The following is a 25,961-nucleotide window of genomic DNA, read 5'->3' as shown; positions in this document are numbered from 1 at the left end:
GGCCACACCTACAGGCCCGATAATATCCCAGGCCAAGGTGTATAAGGAGAGGTGTGTGCATGTGGGGCTCAACGAAATTGACTAATTGGCAATTTTTGCACACGCCCGCCCTGGCCACGCCCCCTTACCACAGCCTTTCCGTACACACACAGAGATATAAAATGCTGGCAGCTTCCTGGGGGGAATAACTGGCATAAAACTGATACTGCACTGATAATAGGAAAGATAATACCTAGTTTAGGGACCTGTATTAATCTGGTAAGCTTAAAAACAAAACTAACTGAAACTATGGGGGAGAAAAACGTCCTAACTAATCCTCACTCCGTCATGCTCAGTGGTCATGCCTAATGTAATAAATGCGAAGCGTAACCTGAATGAATATATCTTGTCAAACTTTGCAATAAGGAAGGTGCTATGCTAGGTGTTTAAGGAGCGGCTTCCCGTCCCAGAATGCCTAGAGTGCAGCTGGGTTCCCTTTCTAGACTGGAGCTTAGACAAATAAGAGAGGGCCAGGGCATAAAAACACGAGGCAACAACCTTACATGTATACTGACAAATCCAACTGCTGTGGAACAGGTAGGCAATCTTACACAATCTCGTAGGCAAAAATCAATACATAGGCCAGTATTAGTGGGTAGAGTATCACAGAGGATACTAGATACTTAGTCTGGTTCAGGAAGGCAAAGGCACTATTGCACTGTCTGTGGTGAAAAGACATTGTCATGAGGCGTTCACTGTTCTGACACAAAGTTTGTAGACTAAGCACGGGGGGAGGAGGGGGTGTTACTGACTCTGGACAAGGGAGGGGAGTAATTGAAAGCACTATTTTACAGGTGTCATTACAGGGGGCGAGCAGGGGTCACTGTTTGTAATCTTCACTGCATGTACATTGTACTTAAGATCTATTCATACTTGGCCTTACTGTACACTTATAGCTTGATTTCACTCAGGTGCCTGTTCTTTAGCACTCACTGGTCTCGGTCATTTCTGGGCCTCACTGTACACTGGTATCATGGTAAACTCACTCTCGTGCCTTAAGTGCCGGCCTAACTGTTCACTGTAAATTCACTGTCTTTAGGTCCACTTTGTTTCGCTGGGGGAAGAGGAGGTCCAGGGCTTACAACTCTCGGCTTAGGGTAGGCGGAGGCCCTTGGGGAGTCCCTTCGTCCCATAGCCACGGGACCACTCTCAGGGGCGTTGTCTCTCGGCTGGGGCTCGGGCTGTGTGTGGCAAAGGGCCCCTCACTGTCGAGGCTGGGGACTGGGGTTTGGCCCTCAGGACTAGGGCCAAACAGGCGTTGGAGGCGCTCACTCAGGAGCCTGATGGACGATGGGCGTCAACTTCATCGGGGTGGGGAGTGGGCACGCCAGGGGGTCCGAGGAACGTCCTTGGAGGGGTGCCAGCTGCAATCTTCTGCTGGAGGCACTGCCGTCAGGGCTGTGCTGCGGCATTGTTCCCTGCCAGAGTCCGTCAGATGGGCGCCATCTTTATCCGGACGGAGGGAGAACAACCCCAGGGACACTATGGGACCTCTCCACCAATCCTCAGGGCATTGATCCTCCTCCTGGAGGTTGCCTCAGTCTGGGTGGACAGGAGTGCATCTGTGCTCCTGCCAAAGGGCAGGACTGAGCACAGCTTACCATCTCGTTGTGGAGTCACAGGGGGCAAGAGATTTTGACGCGGCTACCGGCCATCGCTGGGTTCTCTTGGGCAACAGATGGAGGGCAGCTACAGGCCATCCCTTCACTGTCAATGCGGCTACAGGCCGTCACCGAGGCCCGACTCCCTGACAGGCAAAGTGTGGCTACTGGCCATCACCTGCCTGTTGGTGCGGCTACCAGCCGTCAAAGAAGTCCCACAAGGAGGGCGACATGCAGGAGAGGAGTGGCTACAGGCCAACTCCTCCCTACGGGCGCGGCTACAGGCTGTCACCGGTGTCATGCCCTCTGAGGCAACTACGGAAGGAGAGGGGACATACCGGTCTCTCCCCAATGCAGCTACAGGCCGTCACTAGTCTCTGTAGGGGGTGTGAGCAGCATTGGGTGGAGCAGCTACAGGACGTCTCCTAATTAGTGGCCCAGCTACAGGCCGCAGCCTTTTCTGTGAGCAGCTACAGGCCGTCTCTGGTGCCCGGCTACAGGCTGTGGCCCTGTTTGGTGAGCAGCTACAGGCAGTTTCTGGTTCCCGGCTACAGGCCATGGCCCTTTTTGGTAAGCGGCTACAGGCTGTCCCTTTAATCACTGAGTGGCTACAGGCCATCTCAGGTGCTCGGCTACAGGCTGTGGCTGGGGTGTTCCTCTGAACTGTTAGGCCAGTTCCACCCCGATCCTGTTGGTGGTCAACTTGCCCGGAAGGTAGTGTACTTTGACTAAGGTGGTGGCGGCAGGCGAGTTCTGCGGAATAGGGGTGCACGGCCCGGGTGAACTTACGACCATACTGCCTGGGCACATTCCACGTGCCGTCTAGCCCTCCATGTCCTCCTCCTGGGGGTGTGGTGGTGGTCTGCGCTGCCACAGCCGGCATTTTAGAAGGCATAGGCTAAGGCATTACTGACAAGAACCTTGATTATATATAAATTTAAACGACAGAAGCAAATGCTGCTAATTACACAGTAGCAAATCCGTGTTCATATACAGAGTGTCCAGCGAGTTTGTCATTAGCAACCGGTGATGTGTATACAAGACTTTCTAAGAAAAAAAAAAAAAAAGCTCTATTAACATATGTTTTCTGTAATAGTCATACACAGTTGTTCGGTATTGTTATTCATAGAAAATTGTCTATCGTGTAAACAAAGAAAACTTAAATATATTGGAAAACTAATGCAATATTCCATATATATATTATTTCATACATAACATTAATGACAAAACTTGCTAGACAACCTGTATATTCAGTAGTTCATTCTGTGCAATGAAAGCAATAGTCTAGTCTGATGAAAATACTGCACTTCCACAGCAATGACAACAAAATCTAGAGAACTATCAAGTAATGCTGGAACTGACAGAAGTATTATCATAGCGTCACTTAATGGATAACTGAAAAGGTAGCCTACCGAAAGCTTAAATCTTTTATTTCCAATAAAAATCTGATGTTTTGAAAGCAAAAAGTCGGCATTGGTAAAATACTCTATGTGATCCTCATACGAAACAGGATTGCAAATGTTGTTTCCTAGTCTTGGCAGATTTAAAGTCAGGCACGAGCTGTGCTTTTAAGAGGGCTTGACATTGTCACATGACAAGTGAAGATAAAACACTTGGGGGGGGGGGGAAATGCATAGAGCAAATGATGTGCCATGGTTTTACTTGGTTGACGTGCAATAGATCTTTTCTTTTGCAGGCGTCTATAGCCACTTTCGTGTTGGTTTAGCAGGAATACATGAATAGATACAAACTTCCTTCTCATTCTCGAATTAACTTTGCATACATGCACAACACAAAATTGCTACAAATATAGATCATGAACACTAACCAACCGCTTTCCCACTAAGAGACGTGTGGTAAGGGACCGAAGCTAGTGACGTCATAATAGCTAGCCAATCAGGACAGAGATGGGATTGCCACATACTGCTATATAGAGAATTATTGTTATTATTCATTAGGTGTTAATAAAAGTATCAGGAATAAAACAAAAAATCCCCTTCTTTCTTAATTTTAACGAAGTGTTTAATCTACCATTAAACCTTATAAAGTCCCAAGGAGAAAAGTCATTTTCAAAATGTGTTACTACAGAGATCAGTGGGAGTGAAGACACCTCGTCTTATGCACACCTTGTTTCAAGCCTCAGGACCCTTAGGAGTTCCAAAGAGATTAAACTCCACCGTCTCTCCGTCCCCAAGGGAGCGTTGGAGGTGCCGTGGGTTTGGTTTAATGATGGCTTGGCGGTGCACAAAAACATCAACACCAGTACCCTGGCGCTTGATGAATCTGTACCCCGCCCTACCATTAAACCAATCCACTGTCCCTTTGATCTTCTGGGCCGCTGGAGACTGGTGTTAGATGTCCCTCTCAAAACGGGTCTCAGGCAATAGCAGGAGATGCGTCGTCCATGGCTGTTGATTGTCCTCTCGTCCTCTCACACACCCCAGAGTGGAAGTGGAGCATTATATATGGACAATCCTCTAAATAAAGACTCTGTTGAAATTAAGAACTGACACTACATAACTTCGTTCTACACATGTACTGTTCTCACCACAAACACTTCTTAACCCTTTAACCGCGGGTATTGTTTTGGTCTGACTGTCCTCTCCCGCGGGGGTTTCAGGCAAATGTAAACAAACCTTTAAACCTTGATAACTCTGCACAGAATAAAGCTAGAGAAAAAAATAAGGCACCATTAGAAAGTACTAACCTTCAGCTTTCCATTGATGTAGGTTTCATGACTTTATTGACTTTCACAGGACGGGCAGCGCCGTTAGAAGTAAGGGGTGTAAAATCACTATTTTTCGCTCACACACCATTACCTTCGCTCATACACCATTACCAAATGCCAACCTCATTCTGATAATAATACTATAAACATATATGAACACTGCACATACGATAAACACCCACTCTGTGTTCACTGAGGCAGGTATAAGGCACTGTAATTACCCACACTTCACTGCCACATCAGCGGTGTTGTAATCACTATTTTTCGCTCACACACCATTACCAAATGCCAACCTCATTCTGATAATAATACTATAAACATATATGAACACTGCACATACGATAAACACCAACTCTGTGTTCACTGAGGCAGGTAAAAGGCACTGTAATTGCCCGCACTTCACTGCCACATCAGCGGTGTTGTAATCACTATTTTTCGCTCACACACCATTACCAAATGCCAATCACATTCTGATAATAATACTGTAAACATATATGAACACTGCACATACGATAAACACCCACTCTGTGTTCACTGAGACAGGTAAAAGGCACTGTAATTGCCTGCACTTCACTGCCACATCAGCATGTGTTGTCACTCACACAGCTGGACAGATACTGATGCGTGCTTGGTCAGGGGTGGGGTGGGGGGCCCAGGGGGTGGGAGGTGGGGCCCCTGGGGGGGGAAGAGGGAGGTGGGGGTCGGCTGGAGTGAAAGAACTTAATAGCTACTCTCCCTTGAAACAATTGGCGCACGGAAAAAACGCGGGGTATTCAAAATATTCACAAACATTCGAGAATGACACCCGCGGTTTGGTCCAGTTTTTGCAACGTCATTCTGGAATGACACCCGCGGTTAAAGGGTTAATGAATCATATGTAACCATAATGAGGATGGGTAATTCTGGGTATATGTTTTCTTCCGAAGAAAAAGTCCTGTCTTCTGAGGACCTAGAACGGAATAGTAGAGGCAACGATTGGAATATCGCTTACCCTTGCCTTACTTCCCTGAGCTACGTTTGCTATTATTACTGCACACTCGCGGAAAAAATTTCTGTGTAGCTCCCAGCCCCGTTGTGGCCCGCAAACACCTGAGGTTCGAAAATACAAAGCACCAAACGACAATACCATTCTGAACCAAGAGATGACGCTCGTGAAGTGTGTAGGAGAGGGGTAGGAAAGGATGGGAGAGTGGGGTCAAACCAGGTGTCGCTTGTGTAAATAGGAATATGTGAGATGAGCAGCATAATTTGACAACGAGTGATGGCTGCCATCAATTTATCTAATGACATGCACAAATTTCTGTATGGCCTGGCACTAAGATGATTATAGCAATATTTAACACCTAAGATAAATTTGGCTAGGTGTTTCGCTACACACTGCTATAGCCACCAATGATGTGTGCCTTTTATTAATGAACTGTTACTGTTTGGAATATTAGCTGTTTTAAACAATAGCTTTATTAGTGAATTGTTGTTGTTTTGACTGTATTCGAAACACTTATCCCAGCGTGATTAAGGCTTTCGTACATAACGATCCAAATGACAAGCACAGTATATATGTAAACAGAATGTTATCACTAGTCGTCGTATCAAAAGTATTGGTGGCCTTCGATTGCTGCCGACGCTGTAGATCAGGATGCATTCTAGTATATACGAAGCAAGGCTACCAGTGATAGTGAGCTTTAGAGTTGTAAAATAGTTGGAGTGTTTGACTTACTCATGGACCGTTACTGCTTATTGGCGGAGATCGACGCAAACACGGGGGGGGAGGGGCAAGATGATGATGGTGGGAGGCATGCTGTATGGTGGCAGACAGGTTCCTGACACAGCACCAGTAAGTAACAGCGATTATTCATTGTAATCGTGTATTGCATAATCGCTTTTTACCACACCACGTGACATTGCTATTCTTTTCGTTTCCCATAGTCTTGATCTGTTAATATTTATTTGTTTCCAATAATGTTAAGTTAACTTGATGTTTAGTAATACCTACCTATGATTTTGTCGACTAAGTTATGTTAACCAATCTGTGTCAAATTTGTCTAGGGAAACGTTCATGTGGACTAAATATCTTAATCCCTGTGTGCCCCGCGTCTCCAGTATGGGACGGAATTGGGCATTTTCAAAATGTAATAAAGAAGGGAACCCCGGGGTAGGGACCTGTAAGCTTCTCGACTATGAGCCGAGAGGTGGAGGGCGGTACGCCTAGCACCCTTCCAGTAAAATCCCTCGTGCAGGGACTCCGGGAACTAAGGGTTTAATACCGTGCAGATGTTTTCAAGAAGATACAATGAATATATATCGCAGTCTGAATACCTTAACAGCCATACTGATATCAACAGTCTGGCACACAACTCCGTTGGTATTAATAATGTAAGTATGGCGACAAGACAGAACTTTTTTTTTTTTTTTACTCAACAGTTTGCACGAGTATTAATCTAAGCAGTTAGTTGATAAAATTAAATGAATCTAGTAATTTTGCCAAAATTTCGATTTAGTTAAGTGAAACTGCTGTTACAAAGGTTAAATAGTTTAGTATACTTAATCGTTTACTTTTAGATGTTGACGATTACGTTATTTAATTGCTCCCTGCCTGATATATACATGTGAAGCATGTGTTTTAACAAACAGTGTCATGATTCACGACTGCACATAATTATGATACACAGTGTGCTACATTTAGGTAATGATCCAAACATGTAAGTTCCAAATCATTCTAGGCCATTTTCGGGTGTGAAGCTTTAGTGGTCACTATGAGTGGCAGGGGAGCAGTGGAAGGAGGGTGTGCAAGTGGAGAGGACGGCGACAGGGTATGGTGGTGGTGCTTGTGTTTGTGTCTACATGTTTGAATATCCAGCATGGCTGTTGATCGATGTGACTGTTGAAAGGCATCGGTGTGATTTAGTTAGAGAATAATTGCTATTGGTGGTGAAGCAGTGAATGTAGTAACGAATGGGTCCGACTTGACTGTATGTGGTTAAGTAAACGGCAGCCCTTCACGTTATGACAGTGCCCGAAATACACATACCAGTAGTCGACATTTTCTAAAACGGGAAAAGAATACAAAGCGTAGATTACAAAGGGAGAAGAATACAAAGTTTAGGTTAGGTTAGAGTAGTATAGGTTGGGATTAGCTTTTTATAGGGGAAAGTTTATGTTGACTTCATTTAGCCGGTTTGAATACCTTGTCCCAGTCGATGCTCCTTTCCAGACCGTTTTTCATTTATTTATCTTTTATTTGTGCAATATTTAATTTATTTTTATTTTTATTCTATTTTATATCTTTATTTATTTATTTATTTATTTATTTTTTCTGCAGCCATAAGGTGGGGGGGTTTACCTAGTTAAACGACTCATATGAATGACGAAGCAGCACAGCATAGGTGTAATATGGTAAGAATGGTCACGTGATATGAGACTGTGCATCATAGGACGTCTGTGTGACGGTGGTGGTGGTCGTGGGAAGGGGGTGGAGTGAGAGGGTATGACAGGTTCACGTGAGGATAATTCCGATCGATGTGTGAATTAGTGTTATGGCTGTAACATCGTATATGCGTATTAGAATCTACGCCATTCATTATTACTATGAACCCATTATAATTGTTATCTAGTTGTTGATTGAAGTAAGATATTCAATCCATTCATGACTGGCAGAGACGTGAAATCGCTATAGACTTAATTACAGACCAGGGAAGAATCATCAAAATGTGGGAGTTTGGAAAAACTTCTAGAGAATTTGCTCACATAACAGTTGTATCCGTCAGTACCGTCAACAGATGGATCAGACGATGGTGGGAGGAGGGTTCACTTAGAACTAAGTCATGTACTGGGAGACCCAGCATTACCACGCATGAAGATGTCAACCTAGGACACCATGATGGAGCGACCAAAGATTGATGTAGTGAAGCTCACTCATGACCTGAAGCTACTGTACCTTGTCACCCAATCACCACAGGACGACGCCTGCATAAAAAGGAGATCAAGTGTTATGTGACCGCAAAAAAAGAGATTCTGTCCTTTGCAAACAGGGAATCCAGACTTGCTCTCGTTCTCCAGTATCATCCTGCAAATCACACTTTCTGGGAAAAAAGTTCTATTAACGGACGAGAAATAGTTCATATCCGTTGCAGCAGAGCAGGACATTGCTGGAGGCTGATCAGCACCAGTTATGCTTTTTATCTTTTTAATGCGAGGAAGAAGGAACCAAAGGCTAGGAGCCAGCAAAACTGTTCTCTCCAAGAAAAAAAAAAAACATACAAAAGAGAGCCAAATTCAAGATCCGTTCATTTCAAGATGCCTGGACACACTGCGTTTGAAAGACTGGAGATCATAGGAAGTAGGAAATACAGACAGAGAGAGACAGTTCCAGAGCTGACCTGTTGCATAAATGATGAACTGGGAGTAAAGGTTAACTCTTGCATTAGAGAGTTGGACAGAAAAGGGATGTGAGTTTGTTGCTAGACAGGTGCTATGCACACATCATAGGGGTGGAGGGATGCAAGCAGACAGTTCAGAGGCGCAGTGACCATGGAAGTAGCGATAAAAAGGATATAAAGAGGCAACAGTGCGGCGAACAGACAGAGGTTGAAGGGAACCAGTAAGAGGAGGAGAGTTAATGAGAAGAAAAGCTTTTGACTCCACCCTACTGAGAAGAGCTGTATGTGGGGAACCTCCCCACACATGAGAGTTGTACTATACACAGGGGTGAATAAAACCCGTGTGTAATGTCAACAACTGTGCAGGGGTAAAGACGGTACAGAGTCGGCTTAGCACACCCAATCCCTTGGAAGCATATTTTACAAAAGATGTAATATGATCTTTCCAAGATTAATCCCGAGTGAATGAAATCTCAAGCATGTTCAAGGATGATGGAGGATTGAGCTGCATATTATTATACATTAGTAGGTACTCCTGTGGAAGATGTTTTTAAGTGTAAAAACTGAGTCTCTGATGCATTAAAAACAACAAGATTATTTTTACCCCAGTCAGAGATACGAACCAAGTCAGACATTAGGTGTGTCATAGCCTCATCCCTTGTTTGTTGAAGTATCTGCTGAGATGGACGTTGCAGGAACCGAATGGAAAGGTGAAGAGTGGAATCATCAGCATACGAGTGGATAAGGTTAGATATACAGCTCAGAGCATCGATGAATAAAAGGAAGAGTGTTCGTAATAGGACAGATCCCTGAGGAACACCACTGTTGATTGATCTAGAAGAAAGATGGCCGTCTACAACAGCGACTATAGAACGACCAGAAAGGATGCTATAGATGAAGGCACAGATAGAAGGATAGAAACCATAAGAGGACAGTTTCGAAATTAAAGAATAATGCCAGACTCGATCGAAAGCCTTTGAGATGTCAAGTGCGATGGCAAAGCTTTTGCCAAAGTCCCGAAAGGAGGATGACCAGGAGTCTGAAGGGTAAGTGAGAAGATTCCCAGTGGAGCGTCCCTGACAGAACCCTTACTGACGATCAGAAAGAAGGTTGTGATAGGAAAGATGCTTTAAAAATTTTCTGTTAAGAATTGACTCAAAAACTTTTGAGACACAGGATGTTAAAGCAATTGGACGATAGTTAGAGGATTGGGATGGGTCACCTTTCTTTGGAACTGGCTGAATGAGAGCAAATTTCCAGCAAGAAGGAAAGATACAAGGTAACAGACAAAGGAGAAAGAGTTTACCCAGGGAGGGTGTAAGCACAGAAGCACAGTTCTTGAGGACAACAGGAGGGACTCCATCAGGCCCATATGCCTTGTTAGTATTAAGCCCAGTGATAGCAGAAAATACACCAGCTGAAGAAATTTTAATGTCAGCCATGAGAAAGTCAGAGGGAGGAAGTGATGGAGGAACAGCACCGGAATCATCTAAGGTGGAATTGGAGGAGAAAGTCTGAGTGAAGAGATCTGCTTTTTCAGTAGAAGAAATAGCTACAGAGCCATTAGAACAGAAAAGAGGAGGGAAGGATGATGAGGTAAAGTTGTTAGAAAGATTTTTGGCAAGATGCCAGAAGGAGTGGGAAGAATTTGAGTTGGAGATTTAAGAGCACTTAGTACAGATGAAATTATTTTTAGCAGTGCAAAGAACAAACTTAGGACAATTCCAGGCAGAAATATAAAAAAGATGTGATTCAGGGGTGGGTTGGCTCTGGTACCTATTATAGGCCCTCTCCTTGTTGTGGACAGTATTAGAACAAGTGTGATTAAACCAAGACTTTCTTGCATTCATCAAAGAATATGAGAAAGGAATGTATACTTACTTGCCGAGAGAATAACCTCCGTAATGTGCAAGACACAGTCAGATGGATCCTGGCCATGGAAGCAATAATCATTCCAGGGAAAATCAAAGAAGTACTGCCTGAGGGCATCCCAATTCGCAGCTCCAAAGTGCCACAGTTGACGTTTCTTTCGAGGGTCCACAGCCCGTACCAGAGCGATAGGTCAGGTTAAGGTAATAAGGTTGTGATCAGAGGAGCCCAACGGAGAGAAAAGATTAACAGTGTAAGCAGATGGATTAGTTGTAAGGAAGACGTCAAGTATGTTGGAGCTCTCTTCAAGGTGGTCAGGGTTATGGGTAAGTTGCTCTACAAGCTGATCTAGGTAATCAAGGATAGAAAAGATGTAGGTTTGTTCACCAGGGGGATCAGTGAATGAAGCGGAGAGCTAAAGGTGGTGGTGAACATTGAAATCTCCTAGAATGGAGATTTCAGAGAAAGGAGAAGTGGATAGAATGTGTTCCATCGTAGAAGTAAGATAGTCGAAGAATTTTTGATAGTCAGTAGAATTAGGGGATAAGTAAACAGTGCAGATATATTTAGTCAGAGAATGACAGGAGAGCCGAAGCCAGAGAGTAGAGAATTCAGAAGAATCAAGTTCAGGAACACGAGAGCAAGACAAGTCGTTGCGTATATATACACAACAGCCACCTTTGGCTTTGAAATGAGTATAGAGAAAGTAGGAGGATACAGAGAAGGGTTTGCTGTCAGTTGCCTCAGACAGCTGAGTCTTGGTTAAAAAGAGATGGTGAGGTTTAGAGGAGAAGAGGTGGTGTTCAACAGAAAGTTAGAGGAGAGGAAACGAATGTTGCAGAAATGATGAGAGTCAGACAGAGGTTCCAGGCAGCTCATTGAGTCGTCACTGGGAGAGGGGCATATAAATTCTAGTAATGGTAGTGTAGGTGTAAATTTATGGGGGTTGATGTAGGTCTTTGGACCTGGAAAACCACTGTGAATAGATGGACACATCACATGTCAAGATTACGTCAGTATATTAGAGGCTGTATTATTGCCATCCATGCGAGCAGTGTTACCACATCCACATTCTTTTACTCTTGTGCATGATAGGAGTGAGTCCTGTCCACACTTGCAGTGTGGTGAGGGAATGGCTCACTAATCACCAGGAAGTGGAACCACCCGGAAGTGGAACCTCTAGACTGGCCCACTCAATGATGTGATATTAATTCTATAGAAAATCTGTGGGCCATTATATGTCGTGAGTGGGATGTGGGTGACATCAGTTGTGCAGACAGTTGACAAAAGGCCCGGGAAGCATGGGAATCTGTTCACCACCATCCTGACATCTACCACAACTTAGAGGTATCCATCTACCACAACTTAGTGGTATCTATGCCAAGGAAATTAGGTGATGTATTAGATGTTCGAAGACGTTGGACCATGTACTGAATGTTAAATACATAATGACATAGTTATCATTTAATTACTCTTTACTGAGCATATACTGTTTCCATATGACTCAATATAAAAAAAAAAATCAGTAATAAAGTGTTCTGACAGAGTCCAGCAATTAACTGTTCTGTAATAAAGACAGTGTTTCAATGCGTTAATATCGATTCGAACATATTTAAAAATGCTACAGTTCATTTGTAAGGAGAAGAAACTATTGTTCCTTATAACACGGTGTAATATTATGGCTGATTACAGTAATGTGATATATATCAGAATCAATAACACTAATAAATGACAGGTGGATAAAATTTTATATCTGCTGGTAATCATTGTACTTTGCAACTGTTGCTAGTCCAGCCACTTAATACCTCTAGACAGTGGACACACACAGGCCCCAACCCCTAACTACACCCCCCTCCATTTCCCCAGCTCTCCCAACCTAGTTTCCCCACAACCCATGATCACCACACACACGTCCACTTAGTACTCGCTGGTCCCAGGCAGACAGAAACACTGTCATATTGACAGTACATTTTATACCACTTCGTATACTGCATGCATATTATGACACACACACATAACGTGGCTAAAGGATAAACCTAATTACTGTTTGGCAGAGCAGGATTACATAGATGACTGTCCAAACACTGCTATGTGTTAGTAAAAGGAACTATCTCCATACTGTCATAACTGTCGCATCTGGATGGTAGCCTATCCAATAGCCTGCCATCACGTCCTCCTTCTTCTTAGTTGGCGTTTTGTGGCCATCACCCACTATGGGGGCATTAGGCTAAATAAGACAAGTTGCATGTTGTTTGGAAGCAAAAATCTGGCAGGAGACAAGGTGGCCGGTCTAGGGGGCCAAACATTTCGGAAACATAGCATTGAAGGCACGAAAATCGGCAAGATGTACAGTTTCCCCACTGACAGTCATGCTTCATCCAAGTCGTCTGCTCGGAGAATATCATATAGCGTTGGGAAGGTGGAATTCCCGAACTGATACGACCAAGTGTGGGTGCCGTGAGTTAAGAGGTGTTGGCATACATGCACATCGAGTTGATTCCTGCAATCCTTGAGCACAGGGCGAGACTGGCCACCCTCCGCAGCTTGAGAAGGAGTGGACCCAACAACGTCCATCTCAGCCAAGGAGTCTGTCAATGCCTTCTTGGCCATAAAGATGGAGTCAGAAGGGTTCTTCCCCTCCTAAAATACTGACGACTGGTGGTGACTGTCAGGCTTGAGAGTCGGGGCTGTGGTTGTTTCTGGAGCCAGGTTGGTTTCCTGTTGACAGTTGCACTGATTCATTGAGGTTTCCAGTTGCAGCCACTTCCATGGTGTCTGGCAGGGGGGCAGTAGGCTGCAGCTGTCAGGCCTGATGCTCTCGATGGCAGGAGGCAAAGCACTGAGGGATGACAAGGCAAGGCAGCCCATTCTGCTCAAAGACCTTGAAGAGAAGAACGTGCAAGGTCCCCTTGTCACCCTCACAAAAAGCCTTCATCATGGAGCTAACCTCTCCAGGAGTACCAGAGACCTTGGTTTAGTGTAGCTGGGCAAGGCGACACTGTCATGCATGGTCAGAATCCCACATGGCCGCGCCCCCCGGCCCAATAACATCCTGTGCTTCAGGTCCCTTAACCTGTCACGTCCCGAGCACTTTCGCACCTCTGAAACCCCCCAATCTCGAGCATTTTTGGATTTTTTTTTTTTGGCTAAACCGTCTGCTTTTGGTGAGAAACATCGAAAATTCATAGAGAAATCGCTCACCTGAGATTTAAAATACTCAATACAGGTATGAGTACCTCCTTATCTTACAGGGTTTTCTATCAAGCTGGCTGCAAAGAAAACGAGTTCTATGGGAGGATATCTATTCCACACCACTCATAAATGGTATTTATTTATTTATTTGGTACGAATTTATATGTAGTACGAGAGTATATTGGTTTTCAAACAGTAATATAGGCATTATAAGCATTGTTTCACTCACTAACTCATCACCACTCCTGACCTTCTTTTGCCACATTACCTGATCATCATTTCTGACTGTTTCTTCCTCTAATACTAAGTAAACTTTGTCCTCCACATTGTCATCGATTAGGGAATCACTCTGGCCCTGAATGTCTTTATTGGCCAGGTCACTGGTAACAGGTGAATTGCTGACACAATGAGGGGGGGGGGAGGTTATGCGGTGTAAGGCATTGTCCCTGCTTGCCATCTTGTAGAGGAATAGAGGAAGGTGTCTCGTGTATACGTACGAAAAATCACGCGCGAAAATTGAAAATTGTGCAAATTAGGGACCTTGCAATTGCACAACGTACCAGTACGTTGTTGGGACTGGCAAATGCAAAATATTGCAAACGTACCCATACGTTGACGGGACGTCTCGGGTTAAGAGTCCCAAAGATAGAGAACTCCACCATTTCACCATCCCCAAGAGATCATTGGAGATGCTGTGGACTGAGTGTAACTATAGCCTGGTGGTATGCAAAATGTTGCAAACGTACCCATACGTTGACGGGACGTCTCGGGTTAAGAGTCCCAAAGATAGAGAACTCCACCATTTCACCATCCCCGAGAGATCATTGGAGATGCTGTGGACTGAGTGCAACTATAGCCTGGTGGTGTACAACAAGATCAGCGCCAATGTCCCAAAGCTGGATGAATCTGCACCCCACCCTACAGTTAGACCAAACCACGGCTCCTCAAATCGGCGATGTTATGTCGATTGGGAAAGCCCCCCTCGCACCTGTTCTCTGGGACAGAAGGTCACGCACTCCCTTCTGATGTGGCACACACTCATCATGTTCAGCTAACCCCGGGTGTTATGGGACATTATACTTCAACAGTATGAATGTCTACCTCTCTTGTTGTTACAACTTACCCCACATACATTATTTATTACACATTGACATTAAATGTCATTATATTATTAGTTGTCAATCATCGCTATGGTAACATTATCAGATCATGGTGCTCATCAATATACAAACGACACCTGGTTTCGCCCCACTCTCCCACCCTTCCCTGCCCCCCGCCTACACACTTCACGAGAGCCATCTCTTGGTTCAAAAAGGTAATGTCGTTTGGTCAACTCTATGGTGTTTCAGAGTCACACTGGGGCTAGGAGTGACGCAGAACTTTTGTCTGTGAGTATACGCGGTATTGCCTTTTGTGCATCTCACTCGTTCATGCATGCATATCTTTTCATGGTCATTACTGAACCATGGAACTCATTTCCTTTTCGTTATAATGATTAAATCTGCATGGTTCCCTTCTACTGAAGAATTTTTCTATATTAACATGTATGATATTTGTGATAATTTTTTCCCCTTGTTTCCTTCTTTGACTGTCTTAATTAGTATCTGGCTTCTGGACAGTTCTGTAAAAGTTTACTCTCCAAGTTTTCCCATCTCTGAAAGACCTACAATATCCCACTTGGAATTTAAACACCCTAGAGCATCACCTAAGTTTTTTTTTTGTTTTTTTTTGCTACATCCATCAAGAAACATCTTCAATGATTTACATAAATTTCCAAAGACGGTCTGCTCTTACTCAGTTTTTACAGTCTGCATTGGTTTGAGTAGGCCTAGCCACCACTGTATGTATTTCATTCACTGTTGCTAGAAATCATACTCCTGTTTGCTTCATCTTGTCCTGATATTAACTTATCTGAATAGTGAATGTCGCGTTGCGATAGATTTACGTTAGAATTGGTTCGTACTTGCGGAAAAATGTTACCGGTATGAAAGGGATGTAGTTATAGTACTGTATCGTTGGGCCACTTAGGTACTGTGCAGGAATAAAAGTACACAAATGACAGGTATATCCGACGAGTCATGATGAACGAACTATGGTATTTACAGTATTTTCTTAGAAGTTAGGCAGTAGCACGCACATGCAGGTTCATACAGTACCTGATATTAGCACCTGGTATCAGCACCTGGTATCAGCAGTTGATTCAGAGGGGTGCGATGAGGTCAGAACATCGTAATCCTCCCTTTTCTTCATTTTCATTTTCATTTGCGGTAGTTATATTCCCTCAACAGCTATACAGAATTACTGAATGGAATAAAAATGTTGATACTATATTTTATGTAAATCAGTGGCTAGCATGATTGGGACCACAGGGGCGGTTGCCCCGGGCGCAAAATTCTTAGGGGAGCAAAAAAAAAAAAAAAATGATAATAAAAAATAAAGTGCCCTCCCCCTCATACAGAAAATCCCCCAGTATTGGAACATTCTACACAGTTTTTCAACATGACGGGGAAAATAAACATCCCACATATTTTACAATATTCTTCTTGTAATTACAGCCATACTGTCCTCATGTAATCCTTATTGGTGAATTACATGATGCCTATTAATAGCGTTATTTCCCGTTTGAAAATACCAGTACTGTAATGTTCCATTACTTTAATAAAAAATCATAATTTCACCGAGTTGCAAGGGCGCCTAGATAGCATCGCTCCTCCTCCCCTTCCCTAAGTCTACTAAAACCAAGTCGGTTCACTTTCTGTCAGTGCGCAGGGAGGCGTGGCTTGTGTGACGTCAGCTGGCTTAAGTAACAGAAAATATATAAAAGGGCAGACTCAAATTAAACATTTATGATAAGGGAAAATGAAGAAGGGGAAGACGTGCAGACTCGTTTAACCCTATAATATAGCAGTAGGTTCCCTCACACCCCTACTCCTTCCCTCACAGATTTCAGTTCCTTCCCTCACTTCTCTGGACTGAAAAAGTGTCATGGTCTGATGAGTGGAGCAAGCATACACTCACCGTCATGGTCAGAAGTCAACTGAACACTGGGGTTTCATGCCTGAGCCAGTCAACGTCACTCCGATGCTCCGCCCCCTGCGAGTGCTTGGAGCTGTTTTAGAAGGATGTGTGTTTCACTGCCCCCTTGCTCCCCACTCAGGATAATTTCAAAGGTCTGAGGTGATGAATAACGGAGGTTTATTTAAGAGGAACTACTATAGATGTGTTCTGTATAATGGCTAACCCCCGACTGCCCCTCAGCGAGCAGCAGGCGTCGGATCCTTAGCTTAACTCAGCAGTTTAAAGGAATTTGCTGATAAATGACAACTGTACTGGTTACAAACACATATATAGGTTTAGGTGTTATGAAGTATTGTTATATGAGTATAATAACATAGTACGGGTACAAGTGATCCGACTTGGTATTAGTAGACTTAGCCCCATCCCGCCTCGTCTCCGTGATGCGTGACATTGATACGTTGCGTAATTTTTTATATCCACCTCACGCCTAAAGTAACCCTGAAAATGCATATGTGTATAAAAAGATTTTCTGCTCAGAATGATATTCTTTCACCTCTACAAATATATACAGAAACTCGTGTTACACGTAATATTTATGAAACATGCCGTGTCCTCCGTTATTTGTGCATGTGGCAACAATCCGATCGCTAAATTAAGATCTGTCGAAATCTCGAAATACCGTCGCCAAGTGATGTTCCCGCCAATTTAGTGCCGCAACACCAACACAGAGTAAAACATTTTTTTTTTAATACAAGATCTTGGGTTTTTTACCCCTACCTTGGGTTCTTGGAGATTAATTAGAAAAGTCACCTGGATCTTGTGTTTTCTTTTCCATGAAATACAAATAAATATACACATTAAACCAGGAAAATACATTTTAATTTTAATGATTAATACGAAATGTTCGTCTTTAATAACGTGTACACACTCTGTGAACTGTGTACAGATGCAAAAGCACTTTCCTTTTGATGAGGAAAATGTGCTGCCATTACTCAATATTTTTGATCCAAAAGTAGCTCAATCGCCCAGAACAAAAGCAATTGCAAATTTGGTGATACACCCCTACTCTCGTAAAGGAGAGAGAACATGATTCTCTACAGAAACGTGGCAAGATCTGTTGCATTCTTCAGCATCTCAATCAATCAGCAACATATTTCTGATATGAAATACTTGGAATTACTGATGGGAATAATCTAAATTTGAATTTCTTTCCAGATTTGTGTGATCTTTTAGGTCTACCACATTCTTCTGCGTTAGTTGAGAGATTGTTCTCACAAATGACTATGCTAAAAACCATGACCACAAACAGATTGTTGACCCACACAACTGTCAATCAGCTGTTTGCAAAACAAGCCATCGCTTGACAAGACGTACTGTGCTTTGAATGGAAACCATCAAAAGAACTCGTCACTGACGTGAAAAGTGACAATATTGGCCAGCGTTATGGAAAGCAGCACACAGCAGGCAACAAGTATCCTGCCGACGAGACCAAAGTTGCCAGTAGCAGAGAGGAAAACACACAGGTTTATGTACAATAATTCTGCAGTATATAAGCCTAAAAGATGAATTGAAGGATCTATACCTGTATTTATATGTACAGTTGCGAACATATCAAACAGAGACACCCCGTCCACCAGCAAGGTGGTGTAATGCTCTCCGTATCTGGTAACACTGATGGGCATGGAACTTCACTGGGTTTCGTTCGGTCGCTAGGACGAACCGAACTCGGTGATCATTGCAGCTGGCGCAGTTATTGGTGGTAATATAATATAAAAGTAATGTTCCGCCAGAAAATATACTGATAATAGAATCTCATGATTATCATTTTTCTTTTTTTATGACACGGATTTCATGAGCGGCTTAGTTTCGAGTCAGGAACCATGCAACAGTTAACAATTCATCATTTAAGTCATAGTTATCAGCTTCCCTACAACTATCAATGAACCTAGAAGTATCATGACACCTATCCTCCGTACCGTGAACCTGACATTGGTAAACAGCTGAAGTCGATTCAAGTTCACTGCATACAGGAGGTGGTGCCACAGGAGTCGGCAGTGTGGTGGTGGGGGACCTGGGAGACAGGAGGAGGGAGGTGGGTGAGGAAGGGGGCAATAGTGGTCGAACTGAGAGCTAGAGGAGAGAGATGATGGGGTAGGGGACGGTGGACTTTGATACATTGCAGGAGCTGCAGTGAGTGAGATAAATTACAAGGTGATGACTGTGGCAAATCATTGTTTTATGGAGAATATGGAATATAACAGTCAGACCATGAAATGTTATGTTGACTTTTCCACGTGTTGTAATTGACCGTCATGTTTTGTAACAGTTCACGACACACTTTCCACTGCGTGGCTCAATACCCCTGTATTATGAGTATGGTGACTATGTGCAATTATTTGACACGTCCGTACAGTTTGTCAGATGTTACAACTGTTGTCATAGTGACTGGGAATTACTCTTGTAGACAATTATGTGGTATCACCTTGGATGACGACTGATAATGCAGACAGAATAGGGATAGACCTATGTAGATTTTTCCTTTATCACCAATAAATACGACCAGCCTGATAGTAATGAAGGTCCCTATGGTTCTCATTAATATCTGTATTTCACCACTGTAAAACAAAGGTGGATTTACGTTACCCAAGTTTATGTTACCGTTTTCTTCATGCCGAGTTTGTTTGTTGATTCTTCACATTACCAGTGGTTATTTTATATTTTGGTTATTTTTGAGCAACTGTCGTATGCCTCAGGCATTCCCTACAAATCGTCGAACCAGTAATGATGGAACAAGCTTGTACTGTCTGCAGTTATCCAGCCTGAGCACGTGCATAATACATGAATTATGCCATTAGTTACCGAAATCGCTTGTATTAAAATGCAGACACACACTTTATCTGCAGTGTGTTGTTATGGTTAACAACCGAGTTGCGTTCACACTGTATGAAACTGACAGGATAAAGATAAATATGAGGACCATTGCCCTGTTCACGGGGAGCAAATCGGTAGAGAGGTGGCCTGCAGTCCTACCTGGCCCAGGTTCAAATCCCCGTTGGGTCAGGGAACAGTTTAAGGATTTGAATTTCATAAGATCAGACTTTACTGATACCCGTCGACATGTCGTAAAATACCCCCGCTAATACCAATACACCAGTCCTGTATGAGACAGGCCTAGCATGTATTCAATATGGACGGTGGGTGTTAGCGCCGAAGTGGTGACATGTAGAGGTGTATGGTATGTAGGAGGACTACTGGGCCTTGCGAGCAGGCTGTGAAGCCCATGCCCAGAGTCGGACACACACACACACACACACACACACACACACACACACACACACACACACACAAAAACTACTTGGCCACACATCTGAGCAGTGTCCGAACATGAAGCTGTTGCCCTGGCTGAATAATAGTTTATATTGCAATCCATTAAAGAAGATGTATTAACATGTGATCCGTTGTTCATGATGCAGCAATCATTACAGCCATCTCCCCTCCCCGTCAGTACCAATGTTTGAGTGCACGCAGTTGTCGCGAAGAGGGAGGGGCGGACAGTGGTGAAGTGGTTACCGAGGTTTTGAGTCTGCTTAACAGTTACTCGTCCTTCATATCACGATTTACTCAATTAGTATAGGGTTAACAGTAATCCGACATAAAGATAATGCAATATAACAATAAGGCGTCTCTCTACTCACCTATTAGTCCACCCCAGTATCACCACCTATATTTTGGGACCCAGGCCATCCCCCCTAGTAAATCACGTTTTCGTTTATATAGGTGCCATACAAATATTAACGAGAACCATAGGCACGAATCTTTTGATATATCTATTGCCAGTCTCCTTGATCCTTTAGGAGTGGCCACAAGCAAACCGCCTCCATGTCGCCTTGTTCCCCGCCATTTCATTGTCCTGCTCGCAGCCCACACACCCCTCTCTCATATACCTCTCCACTCCATTCCTTCATGTCATCCTTGGCTCCTTCTCCTTCTACCCCCCTCCACCTCACTCGACATATACTTTCCTCCTCATATGGAGGAGGAAAGTGTATGCTGAATATCCCCTTAATTCGTCCCCACTTCTTCACTGTATCCATCTATTCCCTCCCCAGTACAGGAAAAATTAAACTGACACAAATTAGTTATGGCTTTGAGCAATAAAGAATGCGACGCAGACAAGCCGTACAGAAAATGTATGTACTGTATTGAGGGGAAACTGAGAAACCGTATATTTTTATACACATTATCTTACTATAACATGTGCTGCTTAAAAAGTGTGTCTGAAGGTTCACTGTGCATGTAGCCTACAGTAGCTCCCAAAAGTATCTTTTAAAAAAAGTACTATACATTCTGACACAATGGACAATGTATCTGACACGTGTTGCGTGAAGCGGCAACAAAATTGGTAGACCTGCATGCTGGGGAGTGGTTGCCATACACCTGCATATGCCCTGGGATTGTATATACCGTTTTCTAACTGACGTAATGCTAATCACTTTGTCATATGTAGATGTATTTGATGTTATTATGGTGACAACTAGTTCGTTTTAACATAGGCACGGTTACTCTTTCTTTGGTTCATCTGTAATGCTTTCACGAGTGCCAGCACAAGGCTATCAGCACTCTAGATAAATAGTATACAAGCTTTTCCAGAACTGATATATTTTGAGAAAGTGTTTATATCTGTGATTATGACTGGGAGACATATGACACCCAGTGTAATGTGAACGGCACAAAAATATTAGAGAGACAAGGAGAGGTAAACGAAATGTAAAGACAGTAAATTAACTTATCTGAAACTAATCCCCAGACCAGCGTATAAACCCATTTGTCACTGATACACCCGCCGTATTGTGGAGGTGACATGCGAGATTCATTCTTATATTGAACATTATATGTAAAATAAATACAAGTTAAGGTTAAACACATTTTGGGGGGCTCCTTTTATTCATTTAATAACCACTGTATCCACCGCCTGCATCCAGACCTCTGTTCAATCGACGCGACACCTACTATGAAGCTGTGCCATTCACGTAACGAAACACCACAGCTCAATACCTTCCGACACCGAGATATTGCCACATTCGGGTAGTACGTAAAAATAATGATGTGGTTAAAATTGTCCGACATGCAGACCCTATAGGCTATTATTAACCTCTGCATTGTTAATCTATTTGTAGTTGTGATAACGAAAGAATTGTGATGGGTATTTTTCTCATGCTGATTAAAAATCAGAGTTTCACTTATATTCAAGGGGGGCTGGGTGTCTCAATGGTGGCGTGCGTAGCTCAAGACCGTGAGGTAGTGAGTTCGTGCTCCACCCGAGTAGCTACTCAGCTGAAAGTTAGCGCTCTCATCACCCTATCAGGGCTATATGGTCTAATATAGGCCTAGCTCGGAGAATTCATTCCTTCACTTATATTCGAACATGACAGCTCAGTCCATTGCAGTCAGTTTTCGAACATGGCAACTCTGCCCGTCGCAGTTACTGTTTCCCAAGATACATTTATCACAGTATAATGTGTGTAATGGGTTATATTCTTTAACACAGAGGTATAAATATCGCTGACCTGTTACCATTTACAAATCGATGGATGTTTGCAGTCACATAGTGGCGTTGATGTGTTTATTAGCAGTACCACCCACGATACCTAACCATGCCTACCAACCGCACCGAGACAACAAGTGGCCGGGAACAATGTTTCATTCTGTTCATTCTGCCATTCTTCGCACAGCACTTTAAAGGTACTTTTGGGAGCTACTGTACACAACCTAAGTGTCATATGATGCTGAAGTTCCCGGTAGATTCGTACTGCAAGTCTTCACACGGTGTTAAGTTTTTCCGCCAACCACACAACGATCCACCTCACATGCTGGTCCTAGGGGGACTGCCCGTGCCAGTCTTGTGAGTTGCAAGGCACCACACAGCGTACAGCCACACACCACCCTACCGCACTCCGGCTTCCAGAGTCGCTAGATGTGTCTAGACGATTCAACCCTTCACCGCAATGGCCTCGGTACGAGAGCGAGATAATTGCCAATTCGCGCTTGAAGGTAGAGATATCTTGTCAGGCAGAGATGGAGAGAGAACGAGATTTACTCTGATATCTGCTCTACTTACTGCACAATTAGTCCCTTTGCAATAGGAGAGTAAGATTTTTCTGTTTCACCTGCAGGATCACAAGCGGTTGCACCTAGTCGTATCCCGGCACGGAACACAAAGTGTCGTTGCACCACCGGCACCAAAAATAGGTTTCGTCGCACCGCTGGCACCAAAAATGTGTAACAGCAGACAGGAATCCCGCCACTGCAACCACCAAAATGTTTCGGCTATGGATTCCTCAACTAGTCACTAATATATCAGCTTGGAACCCCACAGCTGATCACCAATAGAAGCAAACATAAAAATGCCACCTAGTGTGGGAAAAATCAGGCTTGTAAGGGGAAATGCAGCTTGACTGGAGGTAGGGTAGGATAGGGTAGGGCAGGGCAGGGCAGGGCAGGGTAGGGTAGGATAGGGTAGGGCAGGGCAGGGTAGGGTAGGGTAGGGTAGGGTAGGACAGGGCAGGGTAGAGTAGGGTAGGACAGGGCAGGGTAGAGTAGGGTAGGACAGGGCAGGGTAGAGTAGAGTAGGTTAGGGCAGGGCAGGGCAGGGCAGGGTAGGGTAGGGTAGGTTAGATTAGTTGGGTTAGGTCCTGACCATCGGCTGTGCAACCATTGATCAATGATCACGCGAACGATAGATCCATTGGCTGGCCATCTCAATCTATCGATTGTGCTAGATCAAAATATATATATATATATATATATATATATATATATATATATATAAATATATATATATATAATGGTGGTTACACCGCTTCCCGTCCGATCAGCGAAGTTAAGCATATATATATATATATATATATATATATAATGGTGGTTACACCGCTTCCCGTCCGATCAGCGAAGTTAAGCAACGTTGGGTCTGGTTAGTACTTGGATGGGTGACCGCCTGGGAACACCAGATGCTGTTGGCATCCCTACGTGTCAAGTGGGGTTGGTGGAGGATTAGTGCCCCTCCCTGTAAAACAATTAACTCTAAGCCCTTGACCACCTCGTTTGGGATACATGGCGTCTGGCAATGAATGAATGAAAAGTTCTACTCTTAAAAATAATAATATTAATCATCATCATCTAGTCCTACTTTGCCCCATGAAGAGCGTAAGAGCCCGGGGCTAGGCAGTTGGTCCCGACATTTGAGTGACCAGCCTCACTCATCCCTGAGTGGCATTACATGAGCAATCAACCCCAACCACCCCTTGGATATAAACCGTCACCGGCTCAATCCGATGGGAGCGCAATAATTACCCACTAAACCACCAGGCCCCAAAAATTTGGTTATATGGTTACCACCCAGCACAGTAAATGGTTTCCTGGTGTACAGGAAACCATTTGGCTTGTCACTCAGTGTAGAGTCACCCACAAGTAGAAGGAAGAGGAAAGAATGAAGGAAGGAAAGACAGAGGAGGGATATTATAATAATAATAATTCAGAACTGAATAAATACTGTTATTCAAGCATTTCAATATCCCATTCTTCAAGCACAATCCACAGAATCATTAAAAGCCTGTCTGATTTGCCACCCTTGACTATAATAAATTTCAAATAACATACTGGTGTATATATATATATATATATATATATATATATATATATATATATATATATATATATATATATATATATATATCATATAGGACAATGGACCCGCATTATACGAGTACAACTGGTTCCTAGGAGACTGCTCGTATATCAATTTGTATACGGTACTGGAATCTTATTTCCCACAGGAATACATGTTAAAAGTAGTTAATGCATTCCTACGTCCCCATGATATTCAATTACTTCTCATAAATACTCAGTGAACACCAAAGCTGTCATTTTAGCATGCAGAATTACTATGGACACCATGTTTTTTGTTTTTCCCAAAAAACTATTTCAAAAATCACCCTGTGTCATTTACCCCGATGGTTGCGAGAGAGTAGGCCTTTAGGGCATAAGTTACCAGTACGTATCATATTTACCAGCTGTAGCATTTTGTTCTTTACTGCTATGTATGGGTGAATCATCAGCTCAATATTAAAAACAAACACCCACCTATAATCTGTAGGGTTATTATGGCTGGATAGCAGATTTGTGGTTTAAAAGAAAAATAAAATAAAAAAATGTCATGTGCAGTAATTTGCGTAACAAACTCATTTAGCAGGGGCCCAGTGTATACCATGCTGTGGAATACTGGTGTGCTTCATTCAGTTACATATATCTTACCTGCACTGGAGGTACCAGAAGAACTTTGCTCATGCGTGGAGCTGTCACTTTTTGACTCCCAAAAGGCATTGCACCGTTTTAATTTTGGCACGCATTGTAGAGGGGAAGGATGTCGTGAACTGGGGATAGGAATGGTGTCATCTGAAGATGAACTAGCACTATCCCAGACAAGCCTCTTCCTGTTCCTAAAATAAGATAAATATATCTACAAGTGAAATGTATCATATACACATTACACAGATTGTATTTGGCAAAAGTAACCAAAATGGCAGTCGAAAGCTGATACCGTATGTGGCAATAAATTCATTGCAGTAAACAGAAATGAAGTTTAGGTAATTTTAAGAATAAATCATGGGTGGTAATGTTTCTTTACCAATTATGTGTTTCCAAGTAATTTATTAAGAACAAATCAAACATAGGAATCTTCTTATGAAAAAATTATAAAGAACGAGAGAGCCAAGAAGTTTTCAGGAAACTGGTTTCTTTGGTTTACAGTACTTTCTCTGTTAAGAAATACAGAAAAAAAGTTGATATTTTTTAACCTATATAGTGCAGGCACTGCCCTTTATCAGGCATTATTTCTTTAAGGAGAGTACTGAACAAGACAATGGAGGAATATGTATTACAAGCTTAACATAAAGATACAGATGAGATCCTAGGCTTCCCTATACCCTCGACCATGCTCTTCATCCTCACTCAACTGTACGTCGGAGGTTTCTTCTGCTTGCTTTGAGATGGCAATGGCATCCCCATAAGTGTCTGAAAAAGAGACACAGAATGAAAAAAATGCTTATTATAGTTAGTCTTTATCTATATATTGTTATGCAA

The 25,961-nt window shown here is 43.1% G+C and overlaps 1 protein-coding gene and 1 pseudogene across 1 annotated transcript in view; both read left to right on the top strand.

The window, feature by feature from the left end:
* The window catches only part of LOC145415398 (UDP-glucosyltransferase 2-like), a 137,021-nt gene that overhangs the window by 13,597 nt on the left and 97,463 nt on the right, over nt 1-25,961 (top strand). The window lies entirely within an intron of this gene.
* Nucleotides 23,724-23,842, top strand: LOC145415527 (5S ribosomal RNA; annotated as a pseudogene).

The sequence above is a fragment of the Coenobita brevimanus genome, chromosome 102, assembly GCF_032717465.1.
Source record: "Coenobita brevimanus isolate Jiangsu-jjx chromosome 102, ASM3271746v2, whole genome shotgun sequence".
Classification (NCBI taxonomy): domain Eukaryota; kingdom Metazoa; phylum Arthropoda; class Malacostraca; order Decapoda; family Coenobitidae; genus Coenobita; species Coenobita brevimanus.
Note: the sequence above shows the minus strand (reverse complement) of the source record. Positions and strands in the feature narration are given on the sequence as shown.